The sequence below is a fragment of the Protopterus annectens genome, chromosome 1.part1, assembly GCF_019279795.1.
Source record: "Protopterus annectens isolate FY-2018-M chromosome 1.part1, PAN1.0, whole genome shotgun sequence".
NCBI lineage: Eukaryota > Metazoa > Chordata > Ceratodontiformes > Protopteridae > Protopterus > Protopterus annectens.
Genome location: NC_056726.1, coordinates 767701423 through 767726469, shown reverse-complemented (window position 1 = coordinate 767726469; position 25047 = coordinate 767701423). Strand labels below are relative to the sequence as shown.

The 25047-nt window shown below is 43.6% G+C and overlaps 1 protein-coding gene across 1 annotated transcript in view; it reads right to left on the bottom strand.

Annotated features, from left to right (window-relative positions):
- Positions 1-25047, bottom strand: part of UBAP2 (ubiquitin associated protein 2) — a 2620504-nt gene that overhangs the window by 833762 nt on the left and 1761695 nt on the right. The window lies entirely within an intron of this gene.

Below are 25047 nucleotides of genomic sequence, written 5' to 3'. Positions count from 1 at the left end.
CAGGACAAACCTTAAGCATTTCCTGTGGTGTGGGTTTATGTGGGATGTGGAGGTAAGCCTCCTTCAGGTCTAAAGTGGCCATGAAAGCTCGTGGTGGCAGTAGTGAAAGCAGGGAAATCCTTCTGAAAGAGGGGATTTTTAGACAAAGATTTAGGACGGACAAGTCCAGGACTGGTCTCCTTGGTACATCCTTTTTTGGAACTAGTAAAAGTCTAGAGTAGAAACCTTTTCCTTCTTGTTCTAATGGGACAGTTTCTATGGTGCCTTGAGCCCGTAGGTTCTGTATAACGTGTGGAATTAGGTGGAGTTGATTTTTGGGTGGGAAAGGAATGCCCTGAGGGTTTGTTTTTTCCTGCCAGGATAGGAAATATCCGTTTTCTACTATTGCCAGCACCCAGCTGTCTGAGATGATTTTTTTCCAGAGGGGTAGACAGTGAGAGAGACGGGAAGACAGTGGAAGTCGGGCAAGGCAGTCACGTATTGTTGCCATTATTTCTATCCTGAAAGGACTGTCTTTAGGCCGGCTGAGAAGAGGGAGTCCTTAAGGAGGTTGTCTCCTACTCCCTTTCTTATGCCTACTAGAGGGAAGGGGGGGGGGGGGCGCAGAAGGGGTCCTTCTGACATAGGATGTCTTAGCTGGATAGCTTCTGCAGAACTTTGGTACGGGTGAGACCAGCAGGCGTTTAATGCCCTGCAGCTCTCTGCTTTTCTCCTGCATATTTTTAAAAAGCCCTGCAGATTTCTTTCCAAACAGGAGGTTATGGTCAAGAGGGTCATCCAGGATTTTTGACTTTAAGTCCTCAAGCCGAGGATGGAGTCTGAGTCAGGAGTATCTACACATAACTGACGCAGTTGCAGCTGATCTAGCAGAGGCCTCTTCTGTGTCACAACTGCATCTTATAGAGGGCCTGGCCACCTGGGATGCCATGGATAGCTTAGCTGCTACTTCAATTTTGTTAGGAGAATCAGGCAGGGAGCTAAGAAGCGTACTAGCTTGGGAAACCACGTGCAAGGCAAATTTAACCATATGAGTTTGATAGTTAATAGCTCTGAAGGCCAGGGTAAAGGAGGTATATGTTTTCTTGCCCAGCCTATCTATAATTATTATATACTATCTTTATCAGAAGGTAACAGAAGAGGAAGTGAGCAACCTAGACCGTCTATCTGGGTCCAAAGCAATGACAGCAGGGTACATTCAAGGGGGGGGGGGGGCTTTACCAGAAGTTTGCAGTCCTCAGGCACTATAAAGAAACTGTCTGGTCTCTTTCATCAGGGTTCTTTGAGCATGAAGCAAATGCATCAAGGTATGAATGAGACACTGGGGGAATGGCAGATGGGGAGGGTGACTCAACCTGCAGCAATTCAAAGTATCTTTTTTGAGTTTCTGACATTTAGGAAGAATATCACTTGAATTCCTTCATTTTGGTGATGGCTTCACTGAATATAATGTCCTCTAGAGAAGAGTCTCCATCAATAGAATCCTCATCTGGAGAATAATATTCGAGGGGTGAGGCTATCTGTGAAGCATAAGAGATAAACTATTTGGAGCCAGATGAGGGGGCCTCTTCTTCCTGGGGGATAGGAAGGATTGAGGCAGCAGAAGTAGGCCTTGCACTGAGCAAAGAAATGGTGGGGCTGAGAATGGTGAAGGCCTTAGGGCCATGAAGGCCTGCATCAGGGATTGAGTGAAGGACCGCCAGTCCGGTTGACTATCAGGCAGGGTAGATAAATGCTTAGTTTTCTGCTTTCTTTTAGGAGTAGTAATTTTTGGAGACAGGGTAGGCCTAGGCTCTTAGCGGCTGAAGGAGCCCCGGGCTTGTGAGATCCTGAATGGAGTCCAGTAGAACCTGGCAACCTCCTCTACATCGGGAGTGACCGATGTCTGAGTTATTGTCATGGACGTGCCTGCCGGCGCTTCAAGTACAGCTACCTTGAGGGAAACCATAGAAGCAGACAGCTCTAGCAAGCATCCCTCAACCCCCTAGATTGGCAGGGCATCCGACAACAGAGAGGCAATGGTGATAGGCTGTGAAACTTTGGCCTTTTTCTTTTGAGGGTCTATCGGTTCAGCCGATTCCAGATCCACTGGCTTTCTAAATTCAAGTTAAGGGCAGCCAAGTGGCTCCTAAGTTTCAGGGATGAATGACTTGGCAGATGGCGCAAGAAGTATGGTCATGTTCCTGGCCTAGACAGAAGACGCAATGGTCGTGGGTGTCTATCTGGAATCTAAGTCCGTATCAACATTTACCTTTCTTAGTTGACATCCGATGATGTAAAAGGCAGCTAAACCAAGCTTCAAGCAACAATATCAGTAAGAAACCCACAATAGTGTAATTAGCTTTAGATGTCTTGATAAAAAGGAGAAATGCGATCAATCTGACGTTCGACTGCGGCAGAAAAGTTCTGAGGTTTGTGCGTGCAGATGTCACATTTAAGGCCCTTGGTTTATGACCCTAAATGCGACATCCCATGCACCTGCATCAACCAGGCTAAAAGCTTTTGAATAGGAGCCGACAATCAGAGTGACTGAGGCGGAGGATCCCTCAGTACGAATACTGCAACATGAGAATATAAGGACATCAACTGTGACCATGTATTGAACTGTTTGAGAGTGCTGTAAGACTTTATATGGAGAAAAAGCAGTGAAACAGAAGAATGGGACAGACTACTGGAAAGAGATGCAAGGTCTGCAAAAAGTACAGTTTGTACCCACATAAATGTATGACATCAATCCACAAGGCTGCAGTCCTAACACTTGCAGTCCGCTGGGTCCAGTCGGGCTTCTTTGCCAAAGTGGCAAGGCTGACGCCCAAAGAACAGCATTGTTCACAACAGGGACGCCAGGGTACAAATGCGCACTGTAATGTATATATCCTCATCTACAAAGGGACAGAAGTCAAGACCCCAAAAGATTCCTCTACCAAAACACCAAACACTCTGCACCCAATATATATGTAAATACATAATAAATTATTAAGGTACAAACCCCACCCACACAACATGCTGCCAACACAGAGGGGAAGGAGGAGGGTTTGCAGCCAGCACGTGATCTTCAACATCTACATTAATGGTAGGGTAAGCAAAAAGCCATGTCTTATCCTGCTGCAGTCCCAACACTTGGGTAGAATCCCAAAGCAGAGTGGCGGAGATGGCTAAATCCCTGAAAAGGAGTCGCCAAAAATGCCCCAACACAGCAGGGGCAAACCTTAGTTGCCACGAATAGAATGGAAGGTGGTAATGCTTGGAAGAAGTATGCACTGAACTCCAAGTAGCTGCTGGGAGGATATCCTGAATACAATGCGTAACTGCTGCTGCTGGAAGTGGTAGCCCTGGAACAGGCCTAATCCTGAAACTAAATCTCCTTATGACAAAAATAACAGAATGCAATGTAAACCCAATCCACTTAGATATAGTTTGTTTTGACACAGGAATGCCCTGGGAACTCAAAGCAAAAGATAGTGTAACTGCTGGAGACTGCTTCAAAACCCTAGTTGCATAAAAATAATAAAGAATAAATAAAGTACATCTAAAGTGTGCAAAATCTTTTCCCCTTATTTTGGGGATTTGCATAAAAAAATGAATGAATAGTTTGTCTTCCATGACACTAGAAGGCCACCTTAGGGTAGCCACTAAGGATTAAAAGATTAATGAGTAAGTATCCTTACACAAATCAAAAGGCTCAACCGCCATAAGGGCCTGTAATTCAGAACCCCTTTATTCAACACAACAAAAGCAGTCTTCCATGATACATTTCAATTCAGCAGTAGCCGTGAGTTCAAATTCTTGTGTATAAAGTTTCTCCAAACACAAAATTGAGGAACCATGCAGGAGAAGGAGTTTCACGTGGGGTCTTATATTCTTTGCCCCTCTAAGAACAGCTTGAACAAAGAGAAGACAACCAATTGGTGGCTACAATCATAGTGAGCTGAAATTGTTGCAGCAAACATCTTGTAATGAAGAGAAAGACAAACCTTTTGTCCAATAACCTGTAAGATATTGAAGAGCCACACCTAAATTTACGCAGGAAACATCCAAATCCTACTTTGCACCTAAAATGATAAAAAATCTCTTTCCATTTTTCTGCATACACTTTACGTAGATACAGGCTGGCTTGAATAATCATATTCAAAACTTGTTGAGGAAGACGGAGGACCTGTTGTGGTTCAAAAGGAATATGCTGCTGTTAGATGGAGAGAGTGAAGCTTGACTCCCAGAGATGACCGCCCTCTGAGACAAAAGGTGGGAATTAAAGGTAATCATCCATGGAGGCTTCAGTAGATTCCTCAGTAGAGTAAAATTATGCTGCCGAGGCCAATCTGAGCTATCAAAATCATCCTGGCTTGTCTTGTCTGGACCTTTAGAGTACCTTGGGAGGAGAGGCAGAGGAAAGGCGTTGACATGAAGATTTCCTTTGGCAACGAAGAGCATCCACATGAAGCGCTGTGTGATGAACTGGAGTTCATGTGACACTGTCTGGTGGTCAGTGAGAATAACAGATCTATGTTCCAGTTCCCAGGACACCAACACTTGTCGAATAGTTGAAAGCTGAGTTTCCACTGTATCCGGCCACTCTGGCCTGCTTAACACATCTGCTAAGGAGTTCTGTGCTCCTGGCAGAAACCTGCTCTGTGATTTATGTGTTGTCTTGAGCAGTCTTGCACAAAATTGCTTGCCTGCATAGAGGATGGGTGAATCGTGAAATCCTTGCTTGTTGATGAACCACATGACAGTAGTGTTGTCTGTTAGAATCAACACCTGCCCTGGAAGAAGTAACCCTGAAGCCATTAATGCAAACTGGACTGCTAACATCTCCTCCGCTGATAAGGTAGATGCTGTAGTCTGGCAGGCCACTTGTTTTGTATCCATTTTTCCATTCAGAGCTCCTGAGCCCTGTCTGAGGCATCTGTCGTTAGAATCTGACATTCCTGAGCCGGGTCACAGAGTCCCTTGTTTAGTGACATTCCTGAGCCTACCATAAATTCCTCGAATGTAAGGTATTACTGTCCATACAGTGTCCAAACTTGCAGCTGCTGTGTCCATACATTTTTTAGATACCATTGCAGCTTCTCTAACCCTAGTTTGGCATTGGGAAGTACTCAGGATACAAAGGATGAACCCTGATGTTAGCGGATTTGGAAGTAGTCAGTGATTTAACGATGAGAAAGTTGATGGAAGTAAAGGGATAGACTTTGTTTGTCCGGGGTTAGTAAGGCACAATGGCCATGTGGCCCGGTCTACTGACCAGAAAGCACGCATGTCAGAATACTCCCACTAGACTGAGCTTTATTTTGACCACAGAATACTCCCAGGCATCATAAAGAAATTGCTACCCATATTCCAGATGCTGAAGAAGTCGTCTTTCTTGAGCTTTTCAGAATCAGATGCCCCAAGTAAGGATAGATTTGCAGAACTCACTGATAAAAGCTACAACCTGAGCCGAACTGAAATACCGCAGTAGATAAGCATAATGTGAATTTCCACTGAAGGTGAATTTCATCGAAACGTAGGGATACCGATGAGTACTGAGTGCCCAGCAGATGAAGGTAAGCCTCCTGAGATTCAAGTCATCCGCATCTGGGAGTAGAGGTGGGTGTTGCTGTAATTTGAACATTTTGAACTTGTATCCCAAATAAGTGTTGAGGATAGACAACCAAAATTGGCGGTAACGTGTTCCCTTTTTCTATACTATGTTAGGAACAGGCGAATTCTGCACAGCCTTCTGGCACAGGAACCGCTGAATGGCCTCTGTATTCCAGCCAACAGAGAATTGCTTCTTTTTCTTTTTCGTATAGTAGAAAAATGCCTTTGAACGGAAAAGGGTATGGACAAAACCTGTAACTGCGGGTGAACGATATCCACTTCACCCATCTTCTCCTGGGTAATAACACTCCCTTTTTCGAAAGTGCCAGCTCTTCCCAGGCTGCTGCCAGACCAGAAGGCTCAGCTTGAAAAAGGGGCAAGTTGGGTGGCCTTATTAAACAACGAATTCCTTGGGCTGCCTGTAGCTGACTGGAAGAGCCTAAAAGAACCTCCCAAAAGAACCTTTGAGCCTGCCTCAGCCCACGCCTCACTGTATCCCCGAAGGATAAATCATAAGAAGGAAGGATCCACCCCTACTACTAATGTAATTTCTACAACAAACTTGCTGAACCTGCAAAAAATTCTTTAACAGTCTGTATAGATTTCTTAGCCTTGTCCTCCATTTTCTTTAAAACTGCAAGGCAGGCGATCAAACAACACATCAGATTGTAAAGGAGTACTCCCAAAATTCAGCTTCTCATGAGACAGTTCAGCTAAATTGCCAACGAAGACAGGCGCACGGTATGGGAGTGGCTGCTAGTGGCTGCTACTCCGGAAGAGGCTTCAAAACGTTCTACCGGTAAGTGAATGCTACTCCACCTGTTCAGAAACATGAACCCAACCTGCAAACTTACACTCACACCTACTCACTAGAGCACCATCTTTTGCATTTCACCAGAAAGTGGTGTGTATACTTTGGTAAATCAACATGAAAAATTCCAAAGCCTCATGGCTAAGCAAGAATAAAGTATACACCTTTCTTCCATCTAATCCAAAGCCCTGCTCTCATCAGAACAAGGAACAGGATTTTTTAACAACAGAAGTCAAAAACCCCTTCTGGCCCTGAGAAATGCTCTGGTCTGCCTCAGACTTCAAAAAAGATACTTACATTTTGTAAGCACCTATAATACCTGTCCGGGTTTAACTGGGGCAAGATAAGAACTTCAGGTCTAGGAAGCCTCTGCAAAAACATCCTCTACCACATCCAGAACAGGAGTGTATAGCTAAAGGCCTATGCTAAATTCCTAAAAAATTAGAATCAGAGAAAGAACTGTGAGAAATCTTGACCTTCCCATTTAAAAATGCTCCCCCATGGAATGAAGGGTCTCGAAAAAGAAAAATCCTCAGAGGAGAAGCCGGAAGTGCAGAGTCATCTACATCAGAATCAGAATATGAGGAGACCCGAAGTCTTCAGTCAAGACTCAGAAGCCTCCGAACACTGCTCTCAACTCTCAAGCCTGGTGTTCCAGGTTCCCGGCCTCTTATCAGGGGTAAAGTAAACCTAATCATATAGTAATCAAATAAGAAAAAACAATAAGAAAAACAAGTAATTTAGCCAACTTAGCCAACTTTGATTCGGGTCTGAAACCCCAACTTGTGAAAAATTTCACCTGTAAACCGCACTTCCAATACTGCTTCTGCATCAAAAATGCGGCAAAAAGACTGAGGATATGATCACCGGTCATGACTGAATCTCCTGATCGCCCGACAAATGCGCAACGCGCCTGACCCTTTATACTTTGCACTGGCCGGTATTCGCCCAGACTACCCAAGTGGTTATAGACTGCAGCAATGTGAGATGAAGAACATTCTGAATTAGATGATTTTAAAAAAGACTACACTGTACTGCATACAATGGATGTTAAATTAGAATACAGATAGCAACCAACTAGCTTTCAAGGCTGACAAATGCATATCTACTTCAAAGGCTGCTTTGTCTGTTCTTTTAGCATTAAAGTATTGTGCATTTTTATGTGATAATGGCAAACATGATATACACTAAAATGAGAACGGTCTAACATCACCTCACAGATAATGTCAACTGACACATGAAAATGAAAACTCAGGCAAATTTTCAAGGAAACAATCCCAGCTGTATCACCCTGCGCTTCTGCATCTGTAAATAAACCACCACCAAAGTGTGCACATTCTTGAAGCAGCAAGCAAAGTACAGTTGTGTGCACTTACCATAAATGTAGATGTTCGAGTGTATTCACTGTTGCAGTCATTACATTTGGGTTATCTGCTTGCAGGTAGCCCTCAGTCAGCCTGATTAACAAAGTCTTGGGTCCTCCATCGGTTGCTGTCCCATCTTCCATGACGTCAGGTCGTCAGGGGTATAAAACATGCAGCTGATGCCATTACATCAGTTTTTCTTGCCCCAGATGTCAGGTGCCCCCTAATGGGGAGCAATTAAAAATAAAAGTACAATGATATACCTCCAACAAAAAAGCAAATACACCAAACAGGCTTTTCAGCATAGTAAAGGAAAATAGAGGTATAGCCAACAGAAGTTAGGAGGCTGGAGGGAAGGTAACCAGGACTTCAAAAGTGAATACACTCGAACATCTACATTTATGTTAAGTGTACACAGCTGTACTAATGTTCATGTTTCACAGTTGCAGTCATTACATTTGGGTAGATTCCCAAAGCTATGGTTGGGAGGAAGAATTTAGATAGCATTAGGACCAGCTATAAGGCCCTGCAAGACTGCAGTGCAAATCCAGCTCTGGATTTAGAGAAACTGGCAAATGATAAAGCTTGGTGAAAGTATGTACAGAATCCCAGGTAGCAGCTTCTAGGATGTCCCTAGTAGGGACACCACTGAGAAAGGCTGTAGAGGTAGATGTAGCCCTGGTGGAGTGAGGTCTGGTCCCTTGGGGGATAGGTTTTCCATGGTGCTTATAGCAGAAATTAATGCAATGGCTTATCCATTTAGAAATGGTTTGTTTGAAATAGCCTTCCCCTCTGCCCCTGCAGCAAATGCCACCAGCAGTTGTTCAGATTTCCTTTGAGGTTTAGTCCTGTCCAAGTAGAACATAAGTTGTCTGTGCACATCTAAGGAATACAATATCCGTTCCCCTTTGTTCTGCGTATTGGGAAAGAAGGTTGGCAAATGAACAGACTAAGAGCCACACTGGATATCACCTTGGGCATGAATGATGGATTGGTTCTGAGGGACACCCTGTCCGCATGAAAGATAATGAAAGGGCTCCACTGCCATAAGGGCCTGTAACTCAGACACCCTTCTAGCTGTAGTGATTGCAAAAAGGAAAGCTGTTTTCCAAGAAAGAAATGTTAAGTCTGCAGTAGCAGCTGGCTCGAAAGGAGGTAGAGTGAGTTTCTCCAACACAAATTTAAGGTCCCAGGCTGGGGTTGGAGCTCTCCTGGGTGGTCTCAAATTTTTGGCCCCTCTGAAGAACTGCTTGAGCAGTGGATGAGAGAAGAGGGGAGGTTCTGTGTTATAATGAGCTGAAATGGCTGAGGCGTGGATTTTAATGGGGGAAACAAATAGGCCCTTGTGAAGCATCTCAGTTAAGTATTGTAAAATCTGAGGTAAACTGGGCGCTGCTGTGCTCATCCCTTGAAATGGGTTCCAGGCACAGAATCATTTCCATTTTTTAGCATAAGATTTTCTAGTACTAGGCCTCCTTGCCTCTAAAATGATATCCATCACAGGTTTATTGAGGGATGGTAGAGGAGAGATTATGCAATTAGCCAGGCTGCAAGGTTCAGTGTTAGAAGCTGAGGGTGCAGACTCTGGCTCTCCAGCTGAGACAACAGGGAAGGAGTCTAAGGCAGGTGCCATAGGATTAACCATGACACTGCGCAGGAGAGGGTACCAGTGATGGCGTGGCCAGTCTGGAGCAATCAAAATCATCCTTGGTTTCTCCTGTTTGACTTAGTAGTACTTTGGAGAGCAGAGGGAGAGGGGGGGAAGGCATAGACTGATAGATTTTTCCAGCTGAAGGACAGAGCATCCACTTTTCAGGCCTGCTTGTGGGGAGTCCTGGTGCAAAATTTGTCCAAATTGATAGTACTGGGGACAGGCAAACAGGTCTATATCTTGGCTCCCCCATTTGCTTGTCAACATGTTGAAAATCCTTGGTTCCAGTTTCCACTCGTGTGGGTCCATGAGATTTCTGCTTAGTACATCTGCCAGTGTATTTAATTTTCCTGGCAGGAATTCAGCTTGTAGGTGCACGTGGTAACTCAAGGCTGTGTTCCACATAGCCATGGCTAGTCTGCAGAGGGGGTAAGAATGTGTACCCCCTGCTTGTTTATGTACCACATAACAGTGGTGTTGTCCGTCTTTACTTAGAAGTTATGTACTCACCATAACGTTCCATCTGAGTAGGTACTTCATTTGTCTGCAACCTGTGGGACTCGGATCCGACCAGCAGCTTTCCAAGCTTCAAGATCCGAGCTCCTAGCTCCTCCCCTTTACCCACAATCCCCTGTCACCACCACACTACCTCAGATCGGTTTTGCTGTATCACCTGAAAAAACTTGTAATAAACAGGTTCAGATATTCTCAAGAATCATAAATATCCTAGAAACCCGATACAGGTTAGGGGGATGGCAGGGGGGGATGGTTGCAGACAAATGAAGTACCTACTCAGATGGAACGTTATGGTGAGTACATAACTTCTAAATCTGAAGTAGTTACTTCATTTGTTCTGCAACCTGTGGGACAGAGTCCCCAGCTACCTAAACAAAGAAACCTGGGTGGTCTATGGGAGGATATTCCGAAGCACCGTAGAGCCAAAGGACGCCCTGCTTCTAGATATCATGCCCAGCTTATAATGAGAAATAAACATATGAGCAGAAGACCAAGTGGCTGCTGAACATATGTCGTCCAACGGCATCCTGGACCAGAAGGCTGCAGAAGTTGCGATGGACCTTGTGGAATGTGCACAGGTTTTGAATGGGGTTGTTCTGCCAGATGCCTTATAAGCCTGAGAAATACATTGACAAATCCAATTAGCCAGTGTCACTTTGGATATAGGTTTTCCCATGTATGAAGGAGCAAATGACACAAAGAGTTGATCAGCCTTACGAACATCTTTGGTCCTGTGCAGGTAGAACCTTAACTGTCTATGTACGTCTAGTGTATGCAACATGTATTCTCCCTTATTTTGAAAATTTTTGAAAAACACTGGCAGATTGATAGTCTGATTGATAGTCTGATTGATATTTGCCACAGATGCCACTTTTGGTAAGAAAGACGGGTTAGTCCTGAGAGACACTGTCATTGTGGAAAATAAGATAGGGAGGTTTCATGCACAAAGCTTGTAGCTCTGAAACCCTTTTAGCAGAAGTTATGGCCATCAAGAATGCTGTTTTCCAGGACAGAAATTTAAGGGGTACAGAAGCTGCAGGTTCAAACGGAGGTTTCGTTAAGGCTTGCAGAACAAAAGTCAAGTCCCAAGGTGGCTTGAGAAGGAAAACACCACGCAAGAATGTCTTGCACAATTTTGTAGATGCTAGAGATCCTAATCCGTCTCCCACATGAAAATGGGATATTGCTGCCAACTGTACTTTGACCGTTGATGCACTGGCCCCTTGTTCAAAAATCATGGACAAAAAATCCAATACTGTAGGAATCGGAACAGTAAATGGGTTGAGACCTTGGCTGTTAGCCCAGATAGAAAATCGTTTCCACTTACTATTATAGATTTTCCTGGTGGACGGTTTATGAGCCGCTACCAGAATAGTTTTCACTGGTGACGAGATACCGGGAGTCCTTGCCATTAGTGGAACTGGATCAACCAAGCCGCGAGCTTGAGGTTGACCAGGTTCGGTGTTGGGCACCCCGTTGGGTGCGATATCAGATCTGGAATGGGATCCAGGATTAAAGGGGGGGAAGAGACTGTGAGACCGCAGGTATGGAAACCAGATTTGACGAGGCCAGAATGGGGCTATGAGGATAATTTTGCTCCCCAACCGTGCGGCTTTCTGAATGAACTTCGCCATGTGTGGAAGTGGGGGGTAAGCATAGAGTAGACCGGGAGGCCAAGCATGAATCAGAGCGTCTCTGGGGCTCTCCCCTTCTGGGGGAAGAATTGCGAAGAACTCGCTGCATTTTGTGCTTTGGGGAGTAGCAAAGAGATCGCAGCGAGTCCAACCCCACTTGCGGAAAATTTCCTTCGCAGTTTTCGGATTGAGACACCACTCGTAAGGACTGAGAATTACTCAACTCAATTTGTCCGCCAGAATGCTGGATCGTCCCGGAGTGTGCATTGCTATCAGAAAAAGGTTGGTGGATATCGCCCATTCCCAAACTCTCATGGCTTCTCGACAAAGAGGGTAGGATCTGGTTCCCCCTTGTTTGTTTATATACCAGACCACTGACATATTGTCCGTCTGTATTGCAATCGTTCCTAGAGGTAGAACGTCTTGGAGAGCCTGCAACGCTAGAAGCACCGCCCTCATCTCCAGAACATTTATGTGCAAAGCGGTCTCCGACTAGGTCCACGTACCTTGGACATTTCTGCCCAAACAATGCCCCCCCCACCCTAGGCGAGAAGCATCCGTGGTCAACGTGACCTGGGGGGGGGGTCACAAAGGGTCTCCCTTGCCTGAGTTCTGGGGAGTGAAGCCACCACAGGAGGGATTCCGCGCAAACTCTGCTCAGGGGGATAGGAGTGTTCAATGGGTGGAGTAACAGTGACCACTGAACTTGGAGTGTCCACTGTAATATACGCATCCTTAGGCGAGCATGGAGACAGAGGCCGATAGCCGCTGCCATCGAGCCTAGTGCCCTCAGGACTATCTCCGCCGGTGGGGCCTTGGTGTGAAGAAGAGCCAAAACTTGGAGTGAGAGGCTGGACAGCCTGTCCGAGGTCAAGAAGGCCCGAGAAGATCGGGAATCTAGCCTGGCTCCTATGAAATCTAATGCTTGCACAGGATAAAGAAAAGACTTTGGTATGTTGACTGAGATGCCCAAGCTGCCAGCAAGAGACAGCACATAATCTTTCGTGATACAAAGTTGATGCCTGTTGGTTGCTGTGAGGAGCCAGTCGTCTAGGTACGTAAAGACCCTTATGCCCTGAAGCCTCAGGTGGGCCGCAACCACTGCCATGACTTTGGTGAACACCCTGGGGGCTGAGGTGAGTCCGAACAGAAGGACCCGGAACTGGTAATGACTGGCCCCTAGCCGGAAGCGGAGGAACCTCCTGGACCGTCTGTCCATTAGAATGTGGTAGTACGCGTCCTTGAGGTCTATAGAGCACATCCAGGTCGTTCTCCTGCATTAAGGGGAGAATAGATTGTAGAGTGACCATCCGGAATTTTTCTTTGGGAACAAACATGTTCAGGGCGGACAAGTCTAGAATGGGCCTGAGGTCCCCCGTCTTTTTTGGCACTAAAAAGAACCTTGAGTAGTAGCCCAATCCGGATTGGTCTGGGGGGACCCGCTGGATGGCTCTTTTTTCTAACAAATTTGAAATCTCTACGGTCGCCGCCTCTCTTTGATTGGGTGGGACATCGGGGAGGCGACCACCTGAGGGAGAACGAAATAGGAAGGGAATTTTGTAGCCTAAGAATATAACTCGGAGCACCCATCGATCGTTCGTGATGGACTCCCACACTGACAGGTGCTTTGTTAAACGCCCCCCGACTGTTTCCAGAGCAGGACAGTTGGGTAAGCCCTCAGGGCTGTTGCGCGGGTCTCTCGGAAAAGGGCTCCCGAGACCCGAAGTTATGCGGTCCCCCTCTGCCTCTGGGCCGGCGTCCACCCTGCCCTCCTCTGCCTCTGGAGGGCGTGGAGTCCGAAGCTGGATAGGATTGCTGAGACTTGCGGAACCACAGCTTCTTTTGCCCCCTCTGATTCCTTGAGAAGGAACACTGGGGGCTCGAGAAGCGGACTCCGACGGCAGACAGTGTCTTCCCGTCCTTCTTGCTTTGGACTAGTGTATCGCGTACGGTCTTGCCAAAAAGCGAAGAACCGTCAAAGGGTGCGTTCGCGAAGGACACCTTGAAAGGTTCCGCGGAATTACAAAGACGGAGCCAGGCACACCTGCTCCGCTGGCCCTTGCGGCTCCCTCCGTAGCATAAGACAGTAGCCGCATGGACGTATTTGAGATGGACTTGAGAGTGGCCATGCGTGTCGAGAACACTGTTTTGTCCTCTACCGACATGGACTCAGGAGGGGCTGCAGTGTATTCCTTGGTCAAATCCTGTTGCAGCCTGATGATATGCGCAATATAATTCAGCGCCCTCACGGAGAAGGTTACTGAAGCAAAGGTCCGCTTCCCTATACGGTCCGGTGCCCGGAACTCCTTGTCCGGCAGGTGTACCGTGGAGCTCTCCTGGGAGAGTTCTCTTTTAGTGGCAGCAGCCACCAACATGGCATCAACTGGCGACCCTTTGGCCCAAACCTGCCTGTCTGAAGGGGGGCTAAGGATTTTATCCGGTCAACGTGGGATAGGCTCCACGGTGTCGGGTTCCTGCCAAGCCCTGGTAGTCAGGAGATCTACCAGGGGATCTGCCGGTGGGGACACCCAGGAGGTAGATGGGCCCGCTTGAAATGCCTCCAGAAATACTGACTCATCCGAGGAAGGTTTTTGGGAAGACCACCCCCCCCCCCAATACGCAACATTTCCATGATGTCTCCAAAGGAGACATCCTCGGGGGGGTGACCTTGGGGAACCTTCCCTTTCCTCTAAGTCCGCATCTGTGGTGACGGACTCGGGGGAGTCCATGTGCCTCCTTTTACACATCCGTTTAAGAGGCACCTCCTCTGTGGGACTATCAGAAGAGGGCTCGTCAACTGCCTCTTGTTCCTCCGAGGGAACTAACTGGAGGGTCTGAGCAGGCTGTCCCGATGGAAGGATGATGGAAGTTAGGCCCGTATGCAGTGGGGGGGTGCGGAGGGATCCAAAACCCGAGTCGGGGACCTGGAAGACCTCGAGAGTACCCTCTCCACTACCTCGAATGCCGAGGGAGAACTACTCTCTTCCGGCCCCGAAAGTAGTCTCCTCAGCTCCGAGATAGGGATCGGGGTCGGAGCCGAAGCCATCGGATCCGTAAGGGAGGTGCTCTCCGACATAGGCGGCGAAGAAGCACCCGCTCCCACGGATCCGACGCCCAGCCCACGGGCCCTGAGAGCTCGGATCCAAGATACTCGAGGGTATGGTTGGCGTCGACAAGGCTTGGGCCACCGGCGCCGACAAAACCTCGGCTCCGAAAGGGCCTGGATCCAAAGACTCCAAAACCCGGATCCGGGTTGAAGGAGAAATCGGGGCAAATATTGAAGCTGCACTCCCCCCCTGTGGAGGGGGGGGGGCAGGAGCACCCCCATCTGCATTTGGGTCTGCAAAAACCGACGCATCATCCTTTCCATGTCGGCGTCGGAGAGAGACCTAGTAGATCTAGAGGAGGTCGTAGAGGCGGGTCTGGAGGGCCGCCTCGACGACTTCGAGGGCGATAGGAGCTCCTCCTCCGGCGAGAAGGAAGGAGATCGGAGCCGAGAAGGAGAAGGTCCAGACACCCTCGGAGGTGATTTAACAGTTTTTGAAGGCGGAGCCGAGGGATGAGGCTCGGCTCGCCTCTTGTCTGTGCTTCTCTCTGTCTTTGGTCCTGTGCTCCCTAGAAGGAGAAGACTGAACTTCCTTCGTACTCAAGGCAGTAGTGGGAGGTTGAGTCCCAGCCTGAGTCGAGGGAATCAGGGGTGTCGAAGTTACTTGGGTAGCCTGCACCTTGGAGGGAGAGGAGGAAGAGGCCTCCTCCGGGGGAAGCAATCCCGCCAGAATAAGCCTGTTCCTTCTGTCCCTCACAGCCCGGGGATTGAAGGCTGCGCAAACCTGGCAGTCTGAAGAGAAATGAACAACCCCCAGGCATATAACACACTGAGTGTGGCCATCAGCTGGGGAAAGCTTATGGCCACACCCAGTGCACTTTGAAAAAATAGTTTAATGGCCTTCGGCCATTTTGCTGACACACACTCACATGCCCAAACACCTAGGGGAAGGGTTTGAAAACAGAAAACGCAATCCCGAAAACAAAAAAGGGCAGATAAACACTCACAATACTCTCCTTTTAAGTTTAAAAGTTTTTTAGAAAAATTTTTGAAAGAAATTATTCACTTCCCTGTCTAAGCTCAGGAGCTCTTCACAAGATGCTTGTCATTCAAGCTGTGGCAAAAATGATCTGGGGTAGTGTGGTGGTGACAGGGGATTGTGGGTAAAGGGAAGGAGCTAGGAGCTCGGATCTTGAAGCTTGGAAAGCTACCGGTCAGATCCGAGGTCGGATCTGAGACCCACAGCTTGCAGAACAAATGAAGTAACTACTTCAGATCATAAGTTGTCCTGGAAGAATGTGGTCCTTGAAGGCTGTCAGAGCATTCTGTACAGCTAACATTTCTTTTTGATTAATATGTAGGTGCATTTGACTTGGGTTCCATTTGCCCTGAATGCACTTCCCTGGCCAGGTGAGCCCCCCATGCATAGTCTGATTTATCTGTTAAACCAACAAAACAAAGAACCAGAAAGCGAATCTTATGCAGGAACCAGGAATTTAGTAGTAGAAACTCTCGAACCACAAGTTTAAAACCAAGTACAGACAATCCACTCCACATTAACGTTGTTCACAAAATACGTTTTCGTCACAATACTGGACTTCATCAGATGATCACATTACCCCCAACCATTCCCTTTTATAAGGCGTTCAATAAAATCATTGTTAAATTAGTGTATTTAATTAAATATTTTCTTTAAAACCATTTCAAAAAATGTCTTGAAATTCATATTTTATATTTCCTATTCATTCTATTAACATATCCCAATAACATAATTAAAATACCATTTAATGCACTTATAAATATCTTAAAATATTATCACACTTTAAAAAAACTTTTTAAAAGATTTTATATAAATCTATTAGAATAAATCATTGTGAAAAACAGATATCCAGTGCCATCTAGTGGCCATTTCATTTATTACAACCATTAAATACATACAAGGCTCAACAGTTCCCTAAGGTATAGCTGTAAGTGGCCAGTTATTCTAAAACCTACCTTATTTCTAATTTATGTTCTTGTGTCTACCTCCTTTGACAAGACCCACCATTAAAAAGGAACCTCTTTAAAAAGTGTGGATAGGGTTAAAGTACTATAAAAACAAATTTAAATAAATAAAAACTTGGGTAAAATCAATTATAATTTAGCTGCTCTTAGTCTCAAGATAGGTAATATACTAGTATACTCATTTAATCCAGGTGGGTTATAAGCTTCTAACGTCATTTGCCACCACAATTCTCGATATTCTAGCTTTTCTTCCCAGGGTCCCCCTCTTATATCTTTTTCTGTGTGCTCTAATACAGAGAAAATGAAACTAGCTTGAACACATTCCTTACTATGCTTGTACAAAGCATTAGTTTCTTTACAGTTCTTTATGTCGTTAAGGTGTTCATAAATTCTCCTTTTTAGTTTCCTTTCGTTTTTTTAATTAAATACACTAAATGAATAATGATTTTAATGAGCGCCTTATAAAAGGGAATGGTTGGGGGTAATGTGATCATCTGATGAAGTCCAGTATTGTGACGAAAACGTATTTTGTGAACGTTAATGTGGAGTGGATTGTCTGTACTTGGTTTTAAACTTGTGGTTCGAGAGTTTCTACTAATAAATTCCTGCATAAGATTCGCTTTCTGGTTCTTCGTTTTGTTGGTTTATTCGTTTTGGATCTGCACTTGCTGCTTTGGTTTCAGTTGTAATTTCATAGGTTCATAGGTTAGTACTAAGCTAACTGCCCTTGCAAGCCATTTTAAGCTTAGCCAATTATCCCTTGTGAGACTCAAACCTTGCACCTTGTGTTTGTAAGGCAAACACCTTAACCATTAGGCCACCCTCCCAACCCCAAATAAATTCCCACTGTCAGTCTCGAACCCAGGACCTTGGCAACATTAGTCTGTATGACCTACCACTAAGCCATGCCTGCCTTGTGCCTGCATTTGTGCTACATGGAGAATCAGGAAGTTCCTGCTAACACGCAGCAGGAAGACCTAGGTTTAACGTGTAAGCTGGTTGGGCAGCTTACTGAACTGATAAACCTTCTCACGCCAGTAGCCTCTTCTCTCCTCGCTACTCGCAACAAAAACTTTTGAAAACAGCGCTAACAGGACCGAAGGGTCGTATATACCGAAGAGGAAACTCAAAGACGGAAAGGACAATGAGCTCATAGGTGCACGCAAAGACACCGGCTTAGTGGAAGAGGAAGAAGGGAGCAGTTTCAATTCCGCTGATACTCCCATTGTTTTAAAAGAGTTTATACGAGGAGAACCCGGTCAGGCTATGGCAAAGGAGAAGCGTGTTACTAAACCACCTAATACAGACAAAACAAAAGGTACTGTTTCCCCTTTTAAAGATTTAAATGCTTGGCTAAAACGCCAATTTGCATTTAAAGACCACTCTAACAACAGTTTTATTCCTAATAATGACTATACATACAAGGACAATTTAAATAGTTTGTATAAACTAATGAGCAAGTACAGAGTGTTAAACATTGAAAATACCTATCTAAAGGAATGCATTTTAAAAGAAATTGTACCTAAAGGGCTACGCCTTTATAAATACCCCAACAATGTTATACCTGGCTCAAATTTTCATTTAGAACTGTTAGATATATTTAACAAAAGTGGCATTGAGATGTTAAAGCTGATGGTTAAAGAGAACACTAGATTACAGGAAGATATTTTTTTTAGAAATAGAAGCTTTGGATAAAATTGTTACTAATGACATGATATTTTCTATAGAGGAAGAAAAAGCAAAATATTTAAATATGAGAATAGAAATAGATAGAAATATGGAAGATTTAGTCCAAAGGAAAATTAAAAAAATGGAATGAGATTTAGATGAATACAAACAGAATATTTGTTACCCCAGTCCCCCACTTAGAAATAGACAAAGGGATACTTTTTATAGACATCTGAATAAAGATACAAGTGAACCATTAGATAATCAGGAGGCACATGAAGGAATTATATTCAATGAGGAAGAATTTCCACCCCTGAGGAGGTCCGAAAGAATTTTTAACAAATATGGAGAAAGAGAGGGAAATTTTTATTTGAGAGGGGGGAGAAGAGGGAGAGGTAGGGGGAATTATTGATTAATTTCAATTTAACCCCATCTATCCCAACCCCCCACACCGATGATGATATTACCAAAGAAGGTAATAGATGGTCATACAACAATTTTAATATATATAATTTTAGCCCAATAATTCTGGAAAAAGGACATTTTAATTTGTTTTCTAAGGGGCTTAAATTTATTCCGTCCACTAAAGGGAATGTTGTTAAATCATTGTTAGAAATAAAAGTTTTCCTAAGGAAGATTAATTTCAAAATTCTTTTCCCTAGTAATGTACAAAACACTAACCCAATATTAAAATGTAGGTCTACCTACAACCCACCTTTACATCTCCACAACTAAGGAACTTTGAAAAAGTAATAGAGAAGGAAATTAGGAAAGCTGAATTAACTGGCCCAAGGTATGATAATCTAAATACACAAGAAAAAAGCATCCTACACAGTTTGAAGAAAGATAGAAATATAAGGATTATGAAGCCAGATAAACGGGGAGGTATTGTAATCATGGAAAATGTGGAATATGACAGTAGGATGTACAAGATTTTGTGGGACGACAATAAATATCAACCAGTGTCTAAAAATTAGATAAATACTGCATATAATATGACAGACATGAATTTACATGACATGTTGGTTGAAGGGTTAATAGATCTGGAAGCTTTTAATTTTTTAAAAGTAGACAAACCCAAAGTCCCCTCAATATTTGGGATCCCCAAAATGCATAAAAATGAGTTCGACCCCCCTTTAAGGCCAATAGCTTCAGCTAATGGGTCAAAAACAAGTTCCTTAGCTAAATTTGTTGATATTAAAACCAAGAAAATATGGTTACAAAGAGAACATATTTTGAAAGATTCATGGGACCTGTTAAAAACTATTTCAGACATAACAGATTTAGATGGTCTCATCTTTGTAACCATAGATGCAGTAGACCTTTTTTCCATCTATACCTCATGGGGAGGGTTTAGAAATGTTTGAAGAAATTTTATTTGAAGACAGTAATATGTCTAACGATGACAAAATAGTTAGTAGATGGTTGATGGAAATAGTTTTACATAACAATTTTTTGTTTTTTAATGGGGAATTTTTTAAACAAGTTCAGGGAGTAGCTATGGGGGCGGCTTGCAAACCTGGTTTTATCCAAATGGGAGGAAAAATATGTGCTAGAAAGTGAATTTAAGTCCTCCTGGATAATATATCGCAGGTTTCTGGACGACATCATTTTATTTTGGACTGGAGGGGAGGAAAAATTAAATTCCTTTTTAGTATACCTTAATAATTCTTGTAGTTTTTTGAAATTTACTCATAAGGTGACATCCAACGTAGTACAATACTTGGACATTGAAATATACAAAAATGAAGGGCATTTAGAAACCAAAGTATATAGAAAAGCTACCTACTGTAACTCCTTCTTACACTATGATAGTGCTCACCCTATACATGTTAAAAAGAATATAATAAAGGGTCAGTTCGTGAGAGGAAGTAGAATGACCAGTAGGGACCAAGATTTTGTTATAGAATGTGATTTACTAGAAAGTATGTTTAAAGAAAGGGGATATCCAAGTAAGTTTATTAAAGAAATTAGAGAAGTTGTCAATGCTAGGGGAACTAGATTTACCCCTTTGATTAAAAAAGAAAATGAGACAGTTATTGTACTCAGTACAAATAATGATAAAAAACAAGAATGTTTTGATTTAGCCATGACTTTGGAATATAACACTATTAATAGTAAAATAAAAAGGATTTTCAACAAAGAATGGGATAGATTTATGGACCTAACAGAATTAGACTTAGGGGGTAATAGTATGGTGAAGATAGTATACAAAAAATTCTTAAGTATAAGAAATCTGTTAGAAAATAAGAATTCCTTGGACCCACAGGATAGAAGGAGAAAAGGCACTTATAAATGTGGAAGATGTGCCCAAGGTGCCAATATATCTAATAGTAGCACTACGGTTATCAATAGCAGAAATAAGACTATTGTTAACGAAAAGCATTTTTATAATTGTGATTCCACAGGGCTAGTTTATTTAGCAACCTGTAAAAAATGTCAATCTTTCTACATAGGGAAAACCGAAAGGAAACTAAAAAGGAGAATTTATGAACACCTTAACGACAAAGAACTGTAAAGAAACTAATGCTTTGTACAAGCATAGTAAGGAATGTGTTCAAGCTAGTTTCATTTTCTCTGTATTAGAGCACACAGAAAAAGATATAAGAGGGGGACCCTGGGAAGAAAAGCTAGAATATCGAGAATTGTGGTGGCAAATGACGTTAGAAGCTTATAACCCACCTGGATTAAATGAGTATACTAGTATATTACCTATCTTGAAACTAAGAGCAGCTAAATTATAATTGATTTTACCCAAGTTTTTATTTATTTAAATTTGTTTTTATAGTACTTTAACCCTATCCACACTTTTTAAAGAGGTTCCTTTTTAATGGTGGGTCTTGTCAAAGGAGGTAGACACAAGAACATAAATTAGAAATAAGGTAGGTTTTAGAATAACTGGCCACTTACAGCTATACCTTAGGGAACTGTTGAGCCTTGTATGTATTTAATGGTTGTAATAAATGAAATGGCCACTAGATGGCACTGGATATATGTTTTTCACAATGATTTATTCTAATAGATTTATATAAAATCTTTTAAAAAGTTTTTTTTAAAGTGTGATAATATTTTAAGATATTTATAAGTGCATTAAATGGTATTTTAATTATGTTATTGGGATATGTTAATAGAATGAATAGGAAATATAAAATATGAATTTCAAGACATTTTTTGAAATGGTTTTAAAGAAAATATTTAATTAAATACACTAATTGAATAATGATTTTATTGAACGCCTTATAAAAGGGAATGGTTGGGGGTAATGTGATCATCTGATGAAGTCCAGTATTGTGACGAAAACGTATTTTGTGAACAACGTTAATGTGGAGTGGATTGTCTGTACTTGGTTTTAAACTTGTGGTTCGAGAGTTTCTACTAATAAATTCCTGGTTCCTGCATAAGATTCGCTTTCTGGTTCTTCGTTTTGTTGGTTTATTCGTTTTGGATCTGCACTTGTTGCTTTGGTTTAGTTTCTGATTTATCTGTTGTTAGGGTTTGGGCGGCAGGGGGTGGTGTGAAAGGTAGTCCCTTGTTTTGGTGGCAGGCCTCTGCCCACCAAAGAAATTCTAGGCGTAGGCAAGGTACGATCTTGAGATTGTTGACACCATAGGCTTTTTAGAGACCACTGTAGTTTCCTCATATGGAGTCTTGCATATGGAATTAGAAGAATACAGGAGGCCATGAACCCGAAGGCTTGCAGTATTTGTCTTGCAGACGGCAGAGCTTTTGTGGCCACTTGTTTGAAGCAAGCTGTCAAATTAATTTGAAAGCCATCTGGGAAGTTATATTCAAGCTTGCTCCCAGGAATATAATTTGACAGGGTACAAGGTGTGACTTCTTTTCGTTTATGATGTACACCAGACAAGTCAGAACCCTTTGTACAAAGACCAGATGATTCAAAAGTATGTCCTGGCTTTCTGCCTGAATTAGACAATCGTCCAGGTATGGGTATATTTGAACATTTCCTTGCCTGCAAAATGCAATAACTGGAGCTAGGCACTTTGTGAATACCCTGGGCACAGTAGAGAAGCCAAAGGGCATTGCAGAGAACTGATAGTGCGTGTAGCCTGCTTTGAAGCGTAGGTATCTTCTGCAAGAATCCCTGATTGGAATGTGCAGGTATGCTTCTTTTAAATCTAGTGTTGTCAACCAGGCATCTTTGCCTAGCATAGGAAGTAACCGGTGAAGTCAGCATCTTGAATTTTTTGAATTTCCAAAAAGGTGTTTAGAGTAGACAGGTCCAGGATAGGACACCATGAATTGTCTTTTCCTGGGTACCAGGAAATGTCTCGAATAGAAGCCCTGTCCCTTTTCCTCTTCCAGTAACAATTGAATAGCCCCATGCTTAACAGAGAAAGTAATTGTTTTTGAACCTCTGCCCACAGATTTGGGGGTAGGTCTAGCCACCCACTTGGTGTTGGCAACGTGTGGAAGTGAAATCTGTATCCCTGGGACACTATTTAAAACCCATTTGCCCTGGGTAATGAGTTCCCAGTTCTTTGCATGAAGAGCAATCCTTTCCCCCAAAGGGGCAGTCAGTTGATAAATGCTTGGCAATTTTAAACTGAAGTCATTGAGACAGTTTACCACAGGGGGGAGTCTTACTCCCAGATTTGGAAGTGGAGGCCCCCCCACTGCTTAGTCCTGTGTGCCCACTGGGACTGAAACCTGGGGCTTTTGCTGTGTCTGGGTTTGGTTTGAGAAGACCTGGAAGGGGGTGGAAAGGTCCAATTCTTAGAAGGCCAGTGCCTACTAAATCTAGGAGGCTGAACTTGTAAGAAATCTTTAACAGTTTGCATAGATTTAGCTTTATCTTCCATTTTTTTTAAGAACTTCCTCAGCCTTGTTGCCAAACAGGCGGTCCTGATTTAAGGGAGCATCCAACAATTTAGCTTTAACATGATCAGGCAAAGATTGCTCCTTTAGCCAAGCATGCCTTCTGAGCACAGACCCAGTAACAGCAGCCCTGTAAGAGACCTCTAATGAATCAAAACCACATTGCAAAGTATGTTTTCCAACTTGTGCAGCAAAATGCATTAAATCCTATAATTCTTTATTTTCCAAGCAGTCAGGAATCAACATTATTTTCTGTTTAAGCAATCCAATAACATGTTACTGATACTTTAACATATGAAACTGGCAGTTTAAAGCCCTAACGGCCAAGGTTGCAGAAGTGTGAACCTTTTTACCCCATCTATCCAGCACCCTGGAGTCTCTATCAGAAGGGGAAGGATTTTTAGCAGTAGAAGCCTTAATGCCCTTGGGCCCCTGCAAAATAATCTCTGGATCCGCAATAGGATTTTTAAAAAAGAACTTGTGTGACTCAGGGACCCTGTAGTATCTGTCAGGTTTTCTGGGAGCAGGAGGCAAGGAATCAGGGGCCAAATTAAATTCCGAAAAAGCATCAACAACAATGTGTAGTACAGGAGGAATAGCTAAAGGCCTATGCTGAGGTAGGAGTAAGAAATCCCTAAAGCCTCTTTTTTGAATCAGAAAAATCCTGGCTTTCCCAGTGGAAATGCTCCCATAGATATGTAAGGTTTCATCAAAAGAAAAATCCTCTGGAGGGGAAGCAGAGAGAATGGAGTCCTCTGCATCAGAATCCTCGTACATAGATAAGGGCAAATCCAGATCATCAGAAGAATCAGAAAAATCTGAATCTGTTCAGAAGATTCATAAACAACTTCAGTCCTAGGGCTCTTAGAAGGGGGAAGTTGGATTTCCCTGATTAGAGTTATAAGATCTTTAGCCATTCTTATTTGTTTTTTAGGCACAGAGGCCTGAGCATGTGTCCTGGGCATAGTTTTTTTTTAGGGATGGTTCGAGATTTAGGCCTAAGTGAAGGAGGTGTCGGTTTAATATGCAAGTCTAGGCCTGAATACACACTCAGAAGCTGGTGCCTGCACAGCAGCTATGGACTCATCCAAGGTATAGACAACCGCGGGTTCCATAGTTGAAGCATCTCATGACATACCAGACTCTGAATGGGTCTCAGTAGTGGCCATCAGAAGTAGCAGGTATCAGGGGCTGCGAAAGCACCTCACTGAGTACTGAACTGGTGACTGGCTTAGGAGAAGCGTCGTCGGCAGTTTTGGACCTCGGCGGCCTGTCTCTGTCTTTATCTTTGTGTTGTTTAGGAATCCCAGTAGTCAGATGGCTAACCAACATTTCTGGATAATTAAACAGAAAACCAAAATATTTAGAGGTGAAAATATACAGACGACAGATAGTGCGCTGACTAAATAAAGCACAAAACCAACAGCAAGGTATGTTGTGGTCAGGGCCTAGGCAAGGAATACAGTATGAATGAAAATCTTTGAAGTATTTGCTTTCCACAAGTAATGCAATTATTAACTTTTACTGACATCGGTAAGGAGCAAGAAAAAGTTTCCCCAATGGGGTACTTAGCTTTTTAGTTGAAGACTTCGGTTCTGAAACTCGAAAACGAAAATTTCAGGAGTCTGCCAACCGGCACTTACGGCTTCTGCTTTGGGCACTGCACGGCAAGAAAGACTGATGTAATGGCATCGGCTGCATGTTTTATACCCCTGACGACCTGACGTCATGGAAGAAGGGACAGCAACCGACGCAGGACCCAAGACTTTGTTAATCAGGCCGACTTGAGGGCTACCTGCAAGCAGATAACCCAAATGTAATGACTGCAACAGTGAAACATGAAGAACATCTTCTCTGATCTCTCAAGTCAGTATCATGACCAGTATGTTGCTTCATCTTCAGCAGAATCAGGATTTGCCTACATTTACTCAAAATAC